The sequence below is a fragment of the Aquarana catesbeiana genome, linkage group LG06 (genome assembly GCF_042186555.1).
Source record: "Aquarana catesbeiana isolate 2022-GZ linkage group LG06, ASM4218655v1, whole genome shotgun sequence".
NCBI lineage: Eukaryota > Metazoa > Chordata > Amphibia > Anura > Ranidae > Aquarana > Aquarana catesbeiana.
Window position 1 is genome coordinate 131,475,354 of NC_133329.1, and position 18,503 is coordinate 131,493,856.

Consider the following 18,503-nt stretch of genomic DNA (forward strand, 5'->3'; position numbering starts at 1 on the left):
GGCCTCTCTCTGGCTGGATTCTCTTCCTCGTCCTTGTGCCTCTCTCCCCCCCCCCCACCCTACCCTGATGTTCTGTTATAATGTCCCCCCCCGGGACCCTATTGCAGCCCGGACTGAGCCTCAGTTTTTGATTCACATGGGAGTTTTGCCTGATGACTCAGCCTCTGCATTTGTCATGCTCTGGGTGCATGGGGGGTGTTGGGGAGTGATCCGGCCGGATCTGAGGGGGGAGGCACTTGGGGAATACTGTTGCACCTTTTGTGCGCCAGGTTACCATCAGTTATCAAACTAAGCGTGTGCCCCTGCTAAAGTCAGGAGAAAGAATCTGTGTCTTCTTCTCAAGACTTTTGTCAAGAGGCCCTAAACATTATACTTTATCTTATGCCTCGGATCATATTGTGCCTTGGATATACCGTGAGGGGATGAAGGTGACTATAAATCATTCCCTTTCTTTCTCTGGAACAGTCCCCTTCCGGCTTGGTTATTGCCTGGCGGAAGCTACGGAGCAAAGTTTAAGAGAGACCGCCTGCACCCTTCTGGTTTTCTGGGGGGTGCAACCTAGCCGCTTGAGCGGGTCCCCTATTTAATGGCTGGATAGCTGTATTGGGTTTTGGGATGCAGACCCTCCTCATGTTCCGAGGGGTGGCTGTTGACCCAACAGGTGCCTTTACATTTTTCTTTGGGTTTTACTTTTGTTACTGGGTCTTTACAAATGTTATTAGTTTAGTTTGGTTTTATTTGAATGATAAAAAGCTTGATTTTTCAGCATTGCATTGCTTTCATTTATGTCTGTCCTGGGTCCGGTGGTCCATCCCAGGAGCCATATACTCTATTAATCCTAATCCCTCTACAGCCCCTCGCTCTTATGTCCTCTCTTAATATTCTCTCATGGAACACCAGGGGGCTGAACTCCCCTGTCAAAAGATCCCTGGTGTTCCAGTTTATCAAAAGTTATAACCCACACATATGTGTGCTCCAAGAAATGCACCAAGTAGAATACTTGCTCTCAAAAAACCATGGGTAGGTTACCACTACCACTCCACACATTCCAGCTTCGCGAGGGGAGTCAGTGTCCTGATAGTGAAGTTCCTTTCCTATTCAACTCCTGGATTTGGCCCTTGACCCAGATGGTAGGTATGTTGTCCTTCATGCGAAGATCCACACGATGACATGGACCATTGTAGGTTTATATTTACCCCCTCCAGCCTCCTTGCTGCTGTCAAACCAAATCACTAGTAAGATGGCTGAGTTTGAGTCTGACAATGTAGTCATCCTGGGAGACTTCAACTTGGCCCCTGACCCTGAAATGGACAGGCTGACGTCAGTGACACCTACGGTCTGACCGATATCTGGAGGTGGAGACACCCCTGTTCTCGAGCATACACGTGTCACTCGGCCTCCCACAAAACATTTTCCTGCATTGACTTGGTTTATGTGGGGAGACCAGTTCTCCCAAGGGTTAAAGACGTACAAATATTACCCAGAGGTATCTCAGATCATGCGCCCCTACTCCTGACACTTGACCTCTCCCTAGGCTCAACCGACAAACTCTGGAGGTTATCCAGATTCTGGATTTCGGACACTGCTGTCGATGCCCAATTTAGAATTGAGTGGAATGGCTATTGGGCGGTTAATCCTGGCACGATGGAGGCCACTGTTGTATGGGGCGCTTTTAAGGCCTCCACAAGAGGTCACTACCAGACCATAATCGTCAAAATATGTGGGGACCTCAGGGCAGATTTGATTAAGGCTGAAGGGGAGGCGGCTTGTGGGGAGGCACTTTTCATTCTTACTCGAGACCCCCAACACTATTCGCAACTGCAGCTCTTGACTAAGGAGGTTACCCGCCTCCACACCTCTCTTACCCAGAAAAAGATGCTAGCACAGGCCCAACGGATTTTTGAGCAGGGGGAGAGCTTTCTAGAGAACTGTTTTGCTTGCGTCTATCTAGCAAGGTTACTCTGTGGTATAAGCAAGGAAGCTGAGATTTCTGCAGTGTGTAAATTGTGCTTTTACTATACAATGATGCAAAACTATTACAATCTTAGGAATACAATACAAGACTGACAGATATCTATAACAAGCAAAAATGCCTAGCAAATGAACAGCCTATGGTCTAACAGTACAAATACACTTAAAAGTTACTTATATTCTGTTACTGTATGTTCGTGATCTCCATTGGCAACGATGCTTCTTGGACACCAGGCAGTGTTCTTGTGTCATGAGTGGCGGCTTCTGATCTTCAAAGCATGATGGTGTGTGTCTGTGTCTCCGTACTCACCCCTTTTATGTGTCAGGCTGTTTGCCATAGTTACCAAACAACAGAAAACATGCCTGTTTACTGTAGCTGTAGAAACAATGGACTGTTGAAAACTGTATCTACGTACCCATTGTCTAATCAAGCCAACACCTGACAGTAATCTAACAGTCATTCTTTCAGTTTGAGAGCTGAAAGAACCTCAGAAAAGTACATTTCTTACTTGTTTACTATAGCTATAGAGACAATAGCCTGTTAATTGAACTGTCAATTGAATACAACAATGATATTTACCCCCATTGTATAAAACAGCATTTGTTTGAGAAATCTACTCAAGCCAAAACCTGACAATATCTCTATGACCAACCACTATTGTGTATTGTTATGTCCCATGTATCGTAAGTCTGATTGATAAAAAAAAAATCATATCGTAACAAACGCAACACATTCCACCCTAGATTTTTTTTTTCTCAGACTACACACAAAATCTCTTCATTACTAAACTCATTCTAAACATTATTTTCCTTGAATGTAACATCTCCCATTTCTGTCACTGAGAAGGTGTTTCAGTCTTTAACTAAAAAAGTTCATTAGAAAGTCCATTCTAAAGTTCTTTAGAAACAAGTCCAGGCTTGTAATACATCAACAGCCTTGCTCTCCACAGCTCTTGTGATCTTCCGTCATTCTTTCCATCATGTAACCACTTTTCTCTGGTCTTCCTATGGATCAAATCGGAGACAGCCTGTGGAGTGGAAACAAAGCGGATTATCTGTTCCTTCTAATAATACATAAACAGTAGATCCAGGCCCTTCAGCTAAAATCTCTCCTCTAAGTGGCTTCTTGCCTGGATATCTGACTAACACTTTGCCCCCTGCCTGTACCCACTTCTGACCCTCCCAAAGAACATCAATAGGGAGGAGAGGAAATATACTGATATTTCTAAGAAGATCACTGCTGTTTATTTTGGAAGGTTTGCTGTTATGTAGCCTCACTTTCCACTCTTGCTGAGAAGTATCCACTAACCAGTCAGAGTCCCAGCCACTGTCTTGAAGCTCATCTGTCAATGCAAATGTAACTTCAAACCTTCCTGCCAGATTCCCTCTCATTCCTAGATAGGCTTCAGCTTCAGATACATCACTCTTGGTTTCTATGTCATGGGAAGCAGTAGCATGGTGTCTGTTAAGCCCTGTTCTTTCAGGAACCTTACATAAATACTGAACTTTGCACTCCAGCTGTGGAATCTGTGCCCCAGCCCCTACCATCCTCTCATATGGTGTGCTTTTGGCTATTGGCCTAGAATTTAACAACATGACTGCCTGTGTGAGGCCCTGATCCCACCCCCTTAGTGTATGTGTGGGTGTAAGTTTGTGTATCTGGTCCTTCAATAGCCCATTGTATCTTTCAATGAAACCAGCTGCCTGTGGATGGTATGGGATGTGGCACAACCAGTACACTCCAGAATCTTTGGCCCACTGCTGTATTGTTGATCCAGTGAAGTGAGAGTCGTTATCACTTTGGACTTATTTGGGACAACCATAAGCAACGACAAGTTTCTGGAGCAGTTGAAGCGTTGCGGCTTGATCTGCACATTTGCAAGGATGAACAAGCATAAGTCCTGAATAGGTATCCACTGCAGTGCAACAATATCTCAGTCCATTGTTTCCCCGGGGCAGGGGACCGATGAAATCGATCTGCCAGATCTCTGCAGGCCTCTCACCCCTCTTAATCGACTCGGTGGAGTACTTTTGCAATGGCCATTGTCGCACTTCTCCACACACTGTACAGTTCCCTATTACAGTCTTTATAATGTCCATGGATATAGGCAATCCTCTCTGCTGTGCCCATTCATATGTTGCTTTCTGCCCCAAATGTCCAGATTACTTGTGGGCCCAGTTGGCCAAGTTCATCAAGACAGGATCAATTGGCACAACAGCCTTCACTTTGGCGATTTCATCTGCAACTCTGTTATAGTTCTCAAAGTCTGGGACTAGGGGCACATGTGCATCAACATGCCCCACTTTTATGGTGCGGGAGTGAGCTTCCTTCCAGATGTAGTCCCAGACATCCTTGCCTCCCCACACCACCTTTCCATTCATTGGACTTCCACGTGGGCATCCAAGTTGTCAGTCCTTTAAAAACCGCCCAGCTGTCAGTGTAGATAGTGACATGGGAAGAAGGATCCTCCTGAAGAGTCATCACCACAGCTTTCAACTCTGCATACTGACTGGACCCTCCAATTTTGGTCTCCTGCAGGACTGTGTCTGTACTTGGGTTGTAGGCTGCTGCTGTCCATTTACATCCAGACGAGGTGACTATGGCTGAACCATCAGTGAACCACGTTGACTCCTTCATGTCTTCTGACAGAGACTCAAAGGGTGGAGCCTCTTGAATGGGGGATGACTGCAGCACAGGAATTTCTTCTTCTGGCCGGGGGCTGGTAAAAGTAACAAGCCCTGCCAACTGTTTTGAAATGTCTCTAACATCCCCAGCTGCAATACCCCCTCTTTCTTGAAGGTACCACTTCCATTTCATCAGTGTCTGGTTCTGGGCTACAGCTGCCCTAGTGGTCAGTCCATTATCTCTCACTCATCCTGCTATTGGCAATGCAGTATGGATAATGACTGTGTCCTTCCCTGTAATGGTCTCTACATGTTGAAGTGCAGTGTAGGCCCCAAACAGGTACTTCTCTAGGGGCGTGTATCTCTTCTGTACCCTTGTCAGTTGTTTGGACCAAAATCCAATGGGTATTGCTCTCAGTCCTTTCTTTTCATTTGGCTGCCACAGACTCCAAGATATGGTACCATTCTGCTCCACTACATCCAGCTGAAATGGTACTCCTTGTCTCAGGGGTCCTAATGCTGCAAAATAGCTTCTTTAGCAGCCAGGAATGCAGTCCACTGCTCTGAACCCCATGAGAAATCAGTCTTTTTTTCTGGTGACATTATATATAGGCCTCAGAATCAGTCCAAGATGTGGGATGAACGATCTCCAGAACCCCACAACTCCAATGAACTTCTGTGCCTCCTTTTTGGTAGTAGGGGGCGACAGCGCCTGGATAGTTTGCACAACTGTCTCTGGAATTTTCCTCTGCGGCCCAGACCACATCATTCCCAGGAATTTCACTTCTGTGGCAGGTCCTTGGACTTTGTCTCTGTTGATAGCCCACCCTCTGTTCTTCAAGTGCTCTATCAGCAGGTGCAGTGCTTTAGTTACATCTTCTTTTGTCCCAGAGATCATGATGTCTTCAATGTAGTGGAACACAGCGACTTTCAAACTCAGGGTACTTAAATCTTGGGCAATCAGTCCATGACAAATGGTTGGAGAATGAACATAGTCTTCAGGAAGCACAGTGAAAGTGTACCGGTGGCCGCCCCACACCATAGCAAACTGGTCTTGACACTCTGGGTCTATTAAAATCGAAAAGAAAGCATTAGCCAGGTCTATCACAGCATTATATTCTCCTGCATCTTTAGCAATTTTATCAACAATTGAGATCATATCTGGTACAGCTGACTTCAATGGAGGTGCCACTTTTTTTAGACCTCTGTAATCCACAGTCATTCTATATGTCCCATCAGGTTTCTTTACTGGGAACACCGGAGACGAGAAAGGACTTACAGAAGGTCTGAGGATCCCTACTCTCAAATATTCTTGAATGGTCTCCCCAATTTCTTTGTAGCCTCCAGGAAGTCTGTACTGCTTGAGACAGACTGGCTTCTCTGGTGGAGGAATGTAGACAGGGATCCATTTCGCATGACCTCTGACCACAGCCTTCACCGCCCTTACCAGTTATGCTTTATCAGGATACCCGAATGTGAATGTACCTCTTTCAGTCTGAATTGACTTACCTTGAAGTACATCCATCCCAAGAATATTTTCGGGAAACTCTGATACCAAAACATTTGTCATAAATCCTGATCCCTTGCCAATAGCCAATTTCACACGTATCCTAACTGCTGGTGTAGTGTGCCCTCCCAAACCTTCTACATGAATCAATTCTCCTTTGTGATGGGAAAGATTTCCTTGCAAAAGTGTAACTTCAGCTCCGCTATCAACCAAAGCCATTACATGTGTAGGAAAAGATGACTTCCCCCACCATACAGTGACAGGTGCATATGGGCGTCGGTCTCCTGCTGTCACTGCCCTCACGGCTATTACAGGAGACTCACCTTCCCTTCATAAAGGATAAGGAACCTCCCAATCCCCTTTTCTGATTTTCTCTAATTCCTTGCCAGGATAAAGGGATTTGGGTTTGGGTTCATGTAGCGCTGACAACTTTTGTTTATAGTCATATGTGTTGTAAAGGTAAAAAGTTGATATAGCACCATCTAGTGGCCAACTATAAAGATACAAGACTTTTATTGTTCATCATTTTGAGAAGTGACATGGAAGTGATTGATTGTTTACTTCTGGACTTAAACTATGACCTACCCACAATGCTCATGGACCAGAGGAGAACTGAACTGCATTGTGGGGAGGATATAAAAGGGCTGGGAGCGGCCATCTTAGCTCTCTTGTTCCTGGGACGCGTGGCCTGCCAGCAGAACTCTGTGGGTGTGTGTGTCCCACAGGGTTGCGGCCTACCTGGTGAAGGAGCAGAGCAGCAGCAAGGATCCTGCCATCAATCACAGTGTGCTGGAGCAGCAGAAGTGATTGTTCCGGAGACCCATGGAGGAGGTAACCGAGGACTCCTGGTCGTTAGTAAACAGAACAACGGGACAGCATGGTTGTGGCTCCACACGGACTAAGGACTGCTGAAACGGAGACCCCCATCTGTCCGGATCCGGTGCGGTGAGAGGGTTAACACCCAGAAGTTTGTTTAACACTACACACATTTAGAGCTGTTACAGAGTGTTGCTGGGACTGATAGTCCCACTGAACAATTGAGTTGGAAAGCATTACATTTACACAGACTTCAATATCCAGAAACTGATACTAGATGTCTGTCTCCTTCAAGTAAGAACACTCAATCAATTTGCTTGATTATAATTACTTTTGTGTATCAACTTGCACTGCGCAACACTCCAGAAGAACTCTCTTGTGGATTACAAATATTAATTTGTGGACAGGACAGGACTATCTCTTTTATTGCAGGGCCCTGCATTTAGTCATAAGGGATAGTGACTTTACTGTTTAAAGCAGGGGGAGCTGCCTAGTACCTATATTGTGGGATATTCGCCTTCCTTTGTCTTTGCGCTTGCTACAGTGTGCTGGAGGTGGGAAGGTGTCCAGAGTTAAGACGATTTCACTTTGAACACTGGTCCCACCTGGAGACTCACCAATAAGAGGATGTTTCAGGAAGGTTCTGTGTGCATGGATATATTGATGTACATTTGCGTATGTGTACAAAGACTGTTGTAAATATTTACTGTACTGTCACACTACATTGGTGTGATAGTATAGTCACTGTAATAACTTTTATATATATACATAATTTTCCAGTAAAAAACCTTTGGTTATCACAGAAGTTTATGTGCAGTGTTGTTTTTCTCCTGCAGGTGGAGTCATAAGCACACAGGTAGAGGTATATATATATATAAGTGTTAGATATATGTATGTATATATTGTGAGCTATAATTGGTATTAGTGTCACTACAACACTGCACTACAGTTGTGTCAAGGGGATTGAGCAAGTTAAGAGGAGTGAAGAGATCAGAGAACAGGCCCGCTTTAAATCAGCAGCTCCACCGTGAGTTATTGCTACATGTGGGGGCTCATCCGGGATAACTGTCTCTCTGAAGTCAAGCACCCCCTTAAGAACCATAGAATGGATCCCCCCACTGTGGCACAGTGGTGTGAGGTGGAAGGCACCCGCTCAGAAGCGAGCATGGCAATGGAGCTCTGGGGAGATGTCTGGGAGAAAGAACACATTAATAGAGTGGTAAAAGCGCTGCCCCAGAACGAAGAGCTAAGGTGGTTGCAGTCAGACCCAATCATGAGACATTCCGCACTTACGCATTATTAGAATGGAGGAAAGAAGTTCCGGAAAACTTCAAGGGGACCAGTGTTGAACTCGCTGATAAGACCAAATTTTATCTGACCCACCCAGGGGAACAAGGGGAGAATCTTACTACCCTCCCACAGATGAGATCAGCGGAAGTCAAGGTTCCATCGCAGTCAGTCCCGGCTGCAATTGAACCAGAACTCCTCACAGCCCTGGGGAACTTTTTGTCCCAATGTCAAAAAAGGAAACCCAACATACTCAGGGACTGGGTATCAAAAACTGGGCATTTTCTCGGGCCGACGGCCTGTACCCAAAGAGGAAGACACCTTTGAGGAGTGGTTGGAACAGGCCACGCAAGCTTTGGATGAGTGGTTCATCCCTGAAACGCACAAAAAACAGCGGATTACTGAGAGTCTGAAAGGGCCTGCTTCCGAGGCTATCCGAAATTTGAAGCTCAGCATACAGAAATGTGTAGCCCAAGACTACTTAAATATCCTGCAAGATGTGTTCGGACGTACTGAAAAGGTCTCCGACCTGATTTATCAACTAGAACACACCTATCAAGAAGCAGGGGAGAAACTGTCAGAATATATGAGACGGTTGGACAAGGTCATTCACCAGATCTTGTTGAAGAAGGGGCTAAATCCTCGTGAGGTGTATGAGATTCGGGCCAAACAAGTTTTAAGAGGTGCCCAGCCTTTGGACCCCATCACGCTCCAGTTAAGAACTCGTCAGGACGGAGGCATATTGAAGTACCCGACCTGATTCGGATTGTGCGGGAAGAAGAAGCTATCCTGGAGAGGAAGGAAAAAATGCAAGAACCGAAACACGTTGTTGGAGTCAGGACAATTAGTGTGATGGATGATGATCCTCAGATTGAGCTCCTTAAGACTCAAGTGGCACAGTTAATGGAGATGATGGCTTTGCTGACCGCAAAATCCCCCATTCCACCCGACGGAGGAACTAAAGAAACTGAAAAGGTGTCAGACTTCACCCTTAGAAGGAAGTCTGGGCTCTGTTTCAATTGTGGAGGGATTGGACATTATGGAAAAGTGTGCCCAAGCCCAAGGGCAGCAGTACAACGCCAAAAGCCGGCGGAAAACTTCAAAGGGCCGCAGTGAAGGAGTCAACAGGGTGCCCTGCAACAGCCGCCAACTCCAATAAAACCCAGACCCGCAAAGTTCTAAGGGTAGGAGAGGGAACGAAGTTGAGTAAGCGCTCATGGAAACGAGGAGCCAAGATGCGCACTAGCAAACAAATTAAGCCAAACACCCACGGTGGGTTCCCTCCCAATCTAGTAGGACCCTCTCCGATCATCCCAATTCAGGTGGAAGGAATCTACGCCAAAGCACTGCTGGATACTGGAGCCCAAGTGACTTTATAATGCGAAGATTTCTATGAGAAGCATCTCAAACATCTGCCCCTGCAAAAGTTGGAAGAATTAGAGATATGGGGCCTGGGTACCCAGAACTTCCCTTATGAGGGGTATATCCCTATCAAACTCACCTTTGACCCGAGTGTAGCTGGAAAGGTGGAGACTTTTGACACCTTGGCCATAGTGTGTCCTCGTCCCCCTGGGGCTCACAGAAGTTCCCTTATCATCGGGACAAAAACTGATCTGGTCAGAAGACTCCTGACACCGCTTGTACAAAAGGAAAGTGCCCCGGCCATGAAGGTACACCCCATGCTAACCCAAGTGTACAAGGATATGGTACACGAACAGAAGGCCCCACTGGAAGGGGTGGGAAAAGTTTGGCGTTTAGACCGGGGCGAAGAACTGTTACAACCGGGTGAAGTGATATGCATGAGAGCCTCTGTCAAGTTGAGTTAGTTGAGTTGGAGACAACCTGGTCCTTTCATTGTCTTGGAGATGGACACTCGAGAAGAAGATGTCGGTCTGGAGATAATCCCAAAAGTGTTATCAACCAAGGCACTTAAGAGAAGCAGAGGGGGAGTCTCAGTCAGTGTTCGAAACACGACAGCTTTGCCTGTGAAGATACCAGCAAGGATGCTGCTTGGACAGGCAAATCAAGCGACCCCGGTCTCGCCATGTGATGTCAAAAGAGGACCGGAGGGGGAGATTCCCATAGAAGACTTCTACCTGAAGAACACCCCCCTTAATGCCTGTTTGGATGGAGAGGGCCAAAACCCAGCTCATGAGATGGAGAGAGGTTTTTTCAAGGAGTGAGTTTGATGTGGGGTATGCCAAGAATGCTGAGCACAAGATCCGGCTTGAGGAAGACAAATCTTTTCGAGAAATGGTCAGGAAGATCCCATTGGGAGATCTGGAGGACCTCCGAGAACAGGTGGCTGAGCTGAAAAGGACTGGGATTATCAGGGAGTCCAGGAGTCCATACGCCTCCCCAATAGTGGTAGTGAGGAAGAAGAATGGGTCACTGAGGCTGTGTATCGACTATAGGACCCTGAACCGATGGACCATTCCCGATCAATACACTACCCCTCGTATAGAATATGCCTTACAGAGCCTGTCAGGGGCGAAGTGGTTCAGTGTATTTGAAGAGTGGTTATTACCAGATCCCCATGAGTCCTGAAGATAGGGAAAAGACTGCCTTCATCACCCCCGTGGGATTTTATGAATTTAACCGGATGCCACAAGGTCTGTCTGGGGCTCCAGCAACTTTTCAGGGGCTCATGGAAAAGATGGTAGGCGACATGAACTTGATTGAGGTCCTAGTATACTTAGACGATATCATAGTATTTGGCCGAACTCTTGAAGAGCATGAAGAGCGACTGGAAAAGGTCCTGAAGAGATTACATGATGAGGGCTTGAAACTTTCAATGGAGAAGTGTCAGTTCTATCAACCTTCGGTGAACTATTTGGGGCACATTGTGTCTGAAGAAGGGGTAGCAACAGATCCCGAGAAGTTGGAAGCTGTTACCTCTTGGCCAAAGCCCACGAATGTGACTGAGCTCAGGTCATTTCTGGGATTCTGCTCCTACTATCGGAGGTTTGTTGAGGGGTTTGCAAAGATAGCTCACTCACTCACGGAACTATTGAGGAATCAAGAAGAGGCTGATGTGGATTCAGATAAACCTGGAAAGGCAGAAAGAAGGGCCCAGAAAGAAGAAGGAGTCTATTCAGAATCAGTGGACTCCGCAATGTGAGGAGACATTCAGACAATTGAAGTGGAGCCTTACTACTGCTCCGGTGTTAGCTTACGCGGATCCCACAAGGCCCTATGAATTGCACGTGGATGCCAGCCGAGATGGGCTCGGTGGAGTGCTCTACCAAGATCATGATAGACAATTAAGGCCCATTGCCTATGTGAGCCGAAGTCTATCCCCTGCTGAGAAGAATTACCCCACTCATAAACTTGTGTTTCTGGCTCTGAAGTGGGTCGTGGTGGACAAGTTGAGAGATTACCTGTATGGTGCGGAATTTGTGGTCAAAACGACAACAACCCCCTCACATACTTGCTCACCACTGCAAAGTTGGATGCCACAGGCCATAGGTGGTTGGCTGCTCTTTCAACATTTTCCTTCAGCCTGAAATACAGACCAGGAGTGGGTAACAGGGATGCAGATGCGCTGTCGAGAAGACCCCACAGTTCCCTGAGCTCTCAGGAGGATTGGACTCAGCTTGCCCCCGAAGGGGTAAGAGTCCTTTGTGAAGGAGTAGAAAAGCGGGAGAAAGGTGGAGCCAGAGCTGAAGAGGTCGGAGTGACTACAGCGGGGGTGCCCAGGTATTATTGTAATGTCTCTCAGATTGCAGCAGAAGGTCTACCTAAGTTATCGAGAAAAGACATTAGGAGAGACCAACAGGAAGATCCACTCTGTAACGTGATACTGGAGGCTTTGGAGAGTCAGCGCCCCGATTTACTTCTGAAAAGTGCCCGGAGGGAAGCTCTGTTGTTGCACAAAGAGTGGAGTCGGTTGCAGTTGCAACAAGGGGTGGTCTACCGAAGGGGCCCCTCTGAAGATCTGGAGGAGAAGTGGCAACTATTTCTGCCAGAAAAACACAGGGAGAAAGTGTTATTTGCCCTGCATGATTGTCATGGCCATCTGGGGTCAGAAAGAACTCTTCAACTGATAAGGGATAGATTCTATTGGCCTTACATGAGGAAAGAAGTGGAGAGTTACTGTCACTCCTGCCATAGGTGTATCCAGAGAAAGACTTTGCCGCAACAAGCCGCCCCAGTGGGTCATTTATCAAGCCAAGGTCACATGGATTTAGTTTGCATAGATTTCCTGTGCTTAGAACCCAACTTGAGTGGACAGGGAAACATCTTGGTAGTTACTGATCATTTTACCAGGTATGCTCAAGCTTTCTCCACTAAAGATCAGAAAGCAGTCACAGTGGCGAAGATGCTAGTGGAAAAGTTTTTCGTCCATTATGGCTTACCACAGAGGATTCACTCAGATCAGGGGAGGGACTTTGAGAGTACGCTCATCAGGAGATTGTTGGATCTATTGGGGATTCAGAAGTCTAGAACTACACCTTATCACCCACAAGGAGATCCTCAGCTGGAGAGGTTTAATAGAACCCTTCTTAATATGTTGGGGACATTGACCTCTGAGCAAAAGCCCAATTGGAGTAAACATATTACTGCTTTGGTACATGCGTATAACAGCACCAAGAGTGACGTCACAGGATATTCACCTTATCGGTTGATGTTTGGGCGAGAAGCTAGATTACCAGTGGACTTGGCTTTCGGAACTTCTCTGGATCACACCTCAGAGACCTCTCATCGAGGATATACAAATAGACTGCGAAAGAGTCTAAAAATTGCTTATGAGAAGGCTCGGACTATGTCAAACAACAGAGGGAGTAGAAATAAGAGGAACTTTGACCTCAAAGTAAGGATTGAAGATCTACAACCTGGTGACCAAGTTCTATTAAGAAATTTGGGTATTCCTGGGAAACACAAGCTGGCTAATCGCTGGAGGTCACAGCCATACATTGTATGTAAACAGCTTCCAGGACTTCCAGTATTTGAAATTAGACCAGAAGGAAGTGCTGGACCAATTAAGACTTGGCATTGGAATCACCTTTTACCCCTCACTGATGCAGTCAGGATAATCCCAGAGGAGGAGTTATCATCTACATCAGATGTTGCACGTCGGCCTGTAACTAGGTCTCAGTCTGGGTCTTTAACAACTGAAGATAATGAGGAGAGAGACATGGACATTAGCTGGTTGTGGTCGTCTGATACACCCGAAGCTGAAAGGAGTGTTTCATTCCTGACAACCAGAGAGGATAGTGAGACTCTCAGGCCAGAAGCTCCAGAGTTTGTACCACTGTCTGAGTCTCCCATTGACTTGGAGGAACCAAGGTCTGTAATAACAGAAAACAGTGTTTACCCAGAAATAGAGGACACACCAAGAGAACAAAGAGCAAAGAGGAGCATTCGCCCACCCAAAAGACTAACATACGATACACTGGGCGAGTGTTCTGAAGTAGCAAAGGTTACCAGTAAAAGGAATGTTGATGAGCCTAGTTCCTCCTCTGTCGATCTGGAAAAGGAGAGACCTGTTTCACCCCTTGACACATCTGTATCTGATACCAAGGTGACAGTTGTGGGTACACAGAATAGTTTCCCAACACCTGAAAATTGGTGGGAGGCTCCTCTGTCGGTCCTGTGCACTCGTCTAGAGGCCAAAATGAGTAGCAGGAACAAGGTCTTGCATATCTTTTGGGACCAAAGATTTAAAGCAGGGGGAGTATGTAGCACTGACAACTTTTGTTTATAGTCATATGTGTGTTGTAAAGGTAAAAAGTTGATATAGCACCATCTAGTGGCCAACTATAAAGATACAAGACTTTTATTGTTCATCATTTTGAGAAGTGACATGGAAGTGATTGATTGTTTACTTCTGGACATTAACTATGACCTACCCACAATGCTCATGGACCAGAGAAAAACTGAACTGCATTGTGGGGAGGATATAAAAGGGCTGGGAGCAGCCATCTTAGCTCTCTTGTCCTTGGGACGCGTGGCCTGCCAGCAGAACTCTGTGGGTGTGTCCCACAGGGTTGCGGCCTACCTTGTGAAGGAACGGAGCAGCAGCAAGGATCTTGCCATCGATCACAGCGTGCTGGAGCAGCAGAAGTGATCATTCCGGAGACCCGTGGAGGAGGTAACCGAGGACTCCTGGTTGTTAGTAAATGGAACAGCTGGACAGCGTGGTTGTGGCTCCACACAGACTGAGGACTGCTGAAACGGAGACCCCCATCTGTTCGGATCCGGTGTGGTGAGAGGGTTAACACCCAGAAGTTTGTTTAACACTACACACATTTAGAGCTGTTACAGAGTGTTGCTGGGACTGATAGTCCAACGGAACAATTGAGTTGGAAAGTATTACATTTACACAGACTTCAATATCCAGAAACTGATACTAGATGTCTGTCTCCTTCAAGTAAGAACACTCAATCAATTTGCTTGATTATAATTACTTTTGTGTATCAACTTGCAGTGTACAACACTCCAGAAGAACTCTCTTGTGGATTACAAATATTAATTTGTGGCTAGCTGAAGATTGAAGACTACAGGACTATCTCTTTTATTGGAAGGCCCTGCATTTAGTCATAAGGGATAGTGACTTTACTGTTTAAAGCAGGGGGAGCTCCCTAGTACCTATATTGTGGGATATTCGCCTTCCAGCATCTTTGCGCTTGCTACAGTGTGCTGGAGGTAGGAAAGTGTCCAGAGTTAAGACGATTTCACTTTGAACACTGGTCCCACCTGGAGACTCACCAATAAGGGGATGTTTCAGGAAGGTTCTGTGTGCGTGGATATATTGATGTACATTTGCGTATGTGCAGGGCTTTTTTTCTCAGAAAATAGGTGCAGGACTCACCCTCACAGCCCAAATCCCCGCCCACAACCATGCCCAAACTCCACCCCCAGACACACCTTCCTTATAGGAGAGAAGTACAGTGGCGTCAAATAACTGTAATAAGTGAGGCCTTAGAACTGCGTATCACACATGGTTCAGGAATGGGTAACACACAAAGTACAGGACTTTATAACACATAGGGCTCAGGAGTGTGTATTGTGCAATTGTGAGCAGTGCATATCACACAGGGTGCAGAAAAAAAACAGCAAACAGGATAGTACTTACATTCGATGCGAAGCGTCCCTTCTTCTCAGAAATATGGAGCATATAGCCCTGTGTACAGAGTGCAGGGGTCAGGAATATGTAACATAGAGCCCAGCACACAGAGAGCAGTGGTAACGTGTATAATATGCAGTCCAGCATACAGAGTGCAGGGCTCAGGGGTATGTAATGTAAAACCCATTGTACAGAGTACAGCATTCAGGAGTACCATACCGAGTCCTTAGATATGTAACATACAGCACAGCACACAGAGTATAGCAGTTCTGAGTATGTAATGTACGAGGTGTTACAAAATTCACACCACTAGACCCTGCACACTGTGCCATACATTACGTACTCTTGATCACTAACTCTGTATGCTTTAGACCCCTTTCACACTGAGGCACTTTACATGCGTTTTTGCGCTAAAAATAGTGCCTGTAAACTGCCTCTTCTGCAGCCCCAGTGTGAAAGTCCGAGTGCTCTCACACTGGGGCGGTGCACTTGCAGGTCAGGAAAAAAAAGTCCTGCAAGCAGCATCTTTGGGGCGATGGGGGAGGGGTGTATACACCCCTCCTCCACCGCCCCTGCCATTGAAATGAATGGGCCACGCTTTCAAAGCGCCTTAAAAGCGGTTTGAAAGCAGTGTTAAGTGGTCGCTTTTAACCCCTTTTTAACCCCTCCTTGGGGGTTAAAAGCGCCCCGCTAGTGGTGCCAAAGCGCTGCTATAACAGCGGTAAAGCACCGCTAGTTTTAGCAATTTACCACTAACGCCCGCACTGCCCCAGTGTGAAAGGGGTCTTACTGTTCCCCAGCAAATTTCCCTAGTCTTCATCCTCAAGTATCCCCCCAAAAGTAACCATCAAATCACTCACTTCTGCTTATCTCTTTGCTTACCTCTGTGTCCCTCATCCACAGCTCACCTCTTCTTTCCCATGTCCACAGCTCCATTCTGCACCCTATCCGCAACCCACCTTCCCCCCGATTACACGTCTGCACCCCTCTAACTACAGCTTACACCCCCATTCCACAACTCACAACTCACCTCTGCACCTCCATCCATATTATCTTTATTCCCCTTCTGCACCCCCATCTAAAGCTCACCCCAATCCACAGCTCTCACCTTTGTCACTCACCTATGCACCCCCAGCTTCCCCTACAGGTCTCACCTCTACACAACCTCCCCCACCCTCCACAGCTCTGCCTTCTGCAGCTCTTACCTCTATACAAAGCTCCCTTCCCAGTTCTCCTCTCTGGACAAATTTCCACCCCCCCTTCCCTTCTTTCACAGTTATCCTCTCACTGTGAACTCAGTCTCTGGAGGGCTCTTCCCCCCCCCCCCCCCCCGTTTTTCATTCAGAGCTCCTTCACCTCTTCCACTGCTGATCCAGTGCTCCAGTCCATGTGTTATGCCTCAGACCGTTGATTGAGAACTGTAGCTGGGGCGGAGTTTCTGCTCTCTGCTCCCTGCTCCCTGCTACAGTGTGAGAAGAGGGAACGAAAGCTGCTGCTTCAATCAACACAGGCAGCTGTATGTTGCTGTGCTGGGACCCGAAGATCTCAGTGCTAGTGTGAGATACATGACAGGTCAGAGCAGAGAGGGCTGCCTGTCAGAAGTGCCGGAACTGCGTTCCACTGAGTCCTGGCAGAAAAAAAGCCCTGCGTATGTGTACAAAGACTGTTGTAAATATTTACTTTACTGTCACACTACGTTGGTGTGATAGTATAGTCACTGTAATAACTTTTATATATATACATAATTTTCCAGTAAAAAAAACCTTTGGTTATCACAGAAGTTTATGTGCAGTGTTGTTTTTATCCTGCAGGTGGAGTCACAAGCACACAGGTAGGAGGTATATATATATATATATATAAGTGTTAGATATACAGTCAGGTCCATAAATATTGGGACATGGACACATTTCTAATCTTTTTGGCTTTATACACCACCACAATGGATTTGAAATGAAACAAACAAGATGTGCTTTAACTGCAGACTTTCAGCTTTAATTTGAGGGTATTTACATCCAAATCAGGTGAACGGTGTAGGAATCACAACAGTTTGTATATGTGCCTCCCACTTTTTAAGGGACCAAAAGTAAAGGGACAATTGGCTGCTCAGCTGTTCCATGGCCAGGTGTGTGTTATTCCCTCATTATTCCATTTACAAGGAGCAGATAAAAGGTCCAGAGTTAATTTCAAGCGTGCTATTTGCATTTGGAATCTGTTGCTCTCAACTCTCAATATGAGATACAAAGAGCTGTCACTAGCAGTGAAGTAAGCCATCATTAGGCTGAAAAAACAAAACAAACCCATCAGAGAGATAGCAAAAACATTAGGTGTGGCCAAATCAACTGTTTGGACCATCCTTAAAAAGAAAAAAACGCACCGGTGAGCTCAGCAACACCAAAAGACCTGGAAGACCACGGAAAACAACTGTGGTGGATGACCGAAGAATTCTTTCCCTGGTGAAGAAAACACCCTTCACAACAGTTGGCCAGATCAAGAACACTCTCCAGGAGGTAGGTGTATGTGTGTCAAAGTCAACAATCAAGAGAAGACTTCACCAGAGTGAATACAGAGGGTTCACCACAAGATGTAAACCATTGGTGAGCCTCAAAAACAGGAAGGCCAGATTAGAGTTTGCCAAACAACATCTAAAAAAGCCTTCACAGTTCTGGAACAACATCCTATGGACCGATGAGACCAAGATCAACTTTTACCAGAGTGATGGGAAGAGAAGAGTATGGAGAAGGAAAGGAACTGCTCATGATCCCAAGCATACCACCTCATCAGTAAAGCGTGGTGGTGGTAGTGTCATGGCGTGGGCATGTATGGCTGCCAACGGAACTGGTTCTCTTGTATTTATTGATGATGTGACTGCTGACAAAAGCAGCAGGATGAATTCTGAAGTGTTTCGGGCGATATTATCTGCTCATATTCAGCAAAATGCTTCAGAACTCATTGGACGGCGCTTCACAGCGCAGATGGACAATGACCCGAAGCATACTGCAAAAGCAACCAAAGAGTTTTTTAAGGAAAAGAAGTGGAATGTTATGCAATGGCCAAGTCAATCGCCTGACCTGAATCCAATTGAGCATGCATTTCACTTGCTGAAGACAAAACTAAAGGGAAAATGCACCAAGAACAAGCAGGAACTGAAGACAGTTGCAGTAGAGGCCTGGCAGAGCATCATCAGGGATGAAACCCAGCGTCTGGTGATGTCTATGCGTTCCAGATTTC

At 46.3% G+C, this 18,503-nt stretch overlaps 1 long non-coding RNA gene across 1 annotated transcript; it reads right to left on the reverse strand.

The window, feature by feature from the left end:
* Positions 1-2,164: 2,164 nt before the first annotated feature.
* Positions 2,165-16,878, reverse strand: LOC141147678 (uncharacterized). The gene is made up of 3 exons (XR_012245099.1): positions 16,632-16,878; positions 15,285-15,332; positions 2,165-2,999 (listed from the first exon to the last, which is right to left on the reverse strand). It is a non-coding gene; the product is annotated as an uncharacterized lncRNA (long non-coding RNA).
* Positions 16,879-18,503: the final 1,625 nt, after the last annotated feature.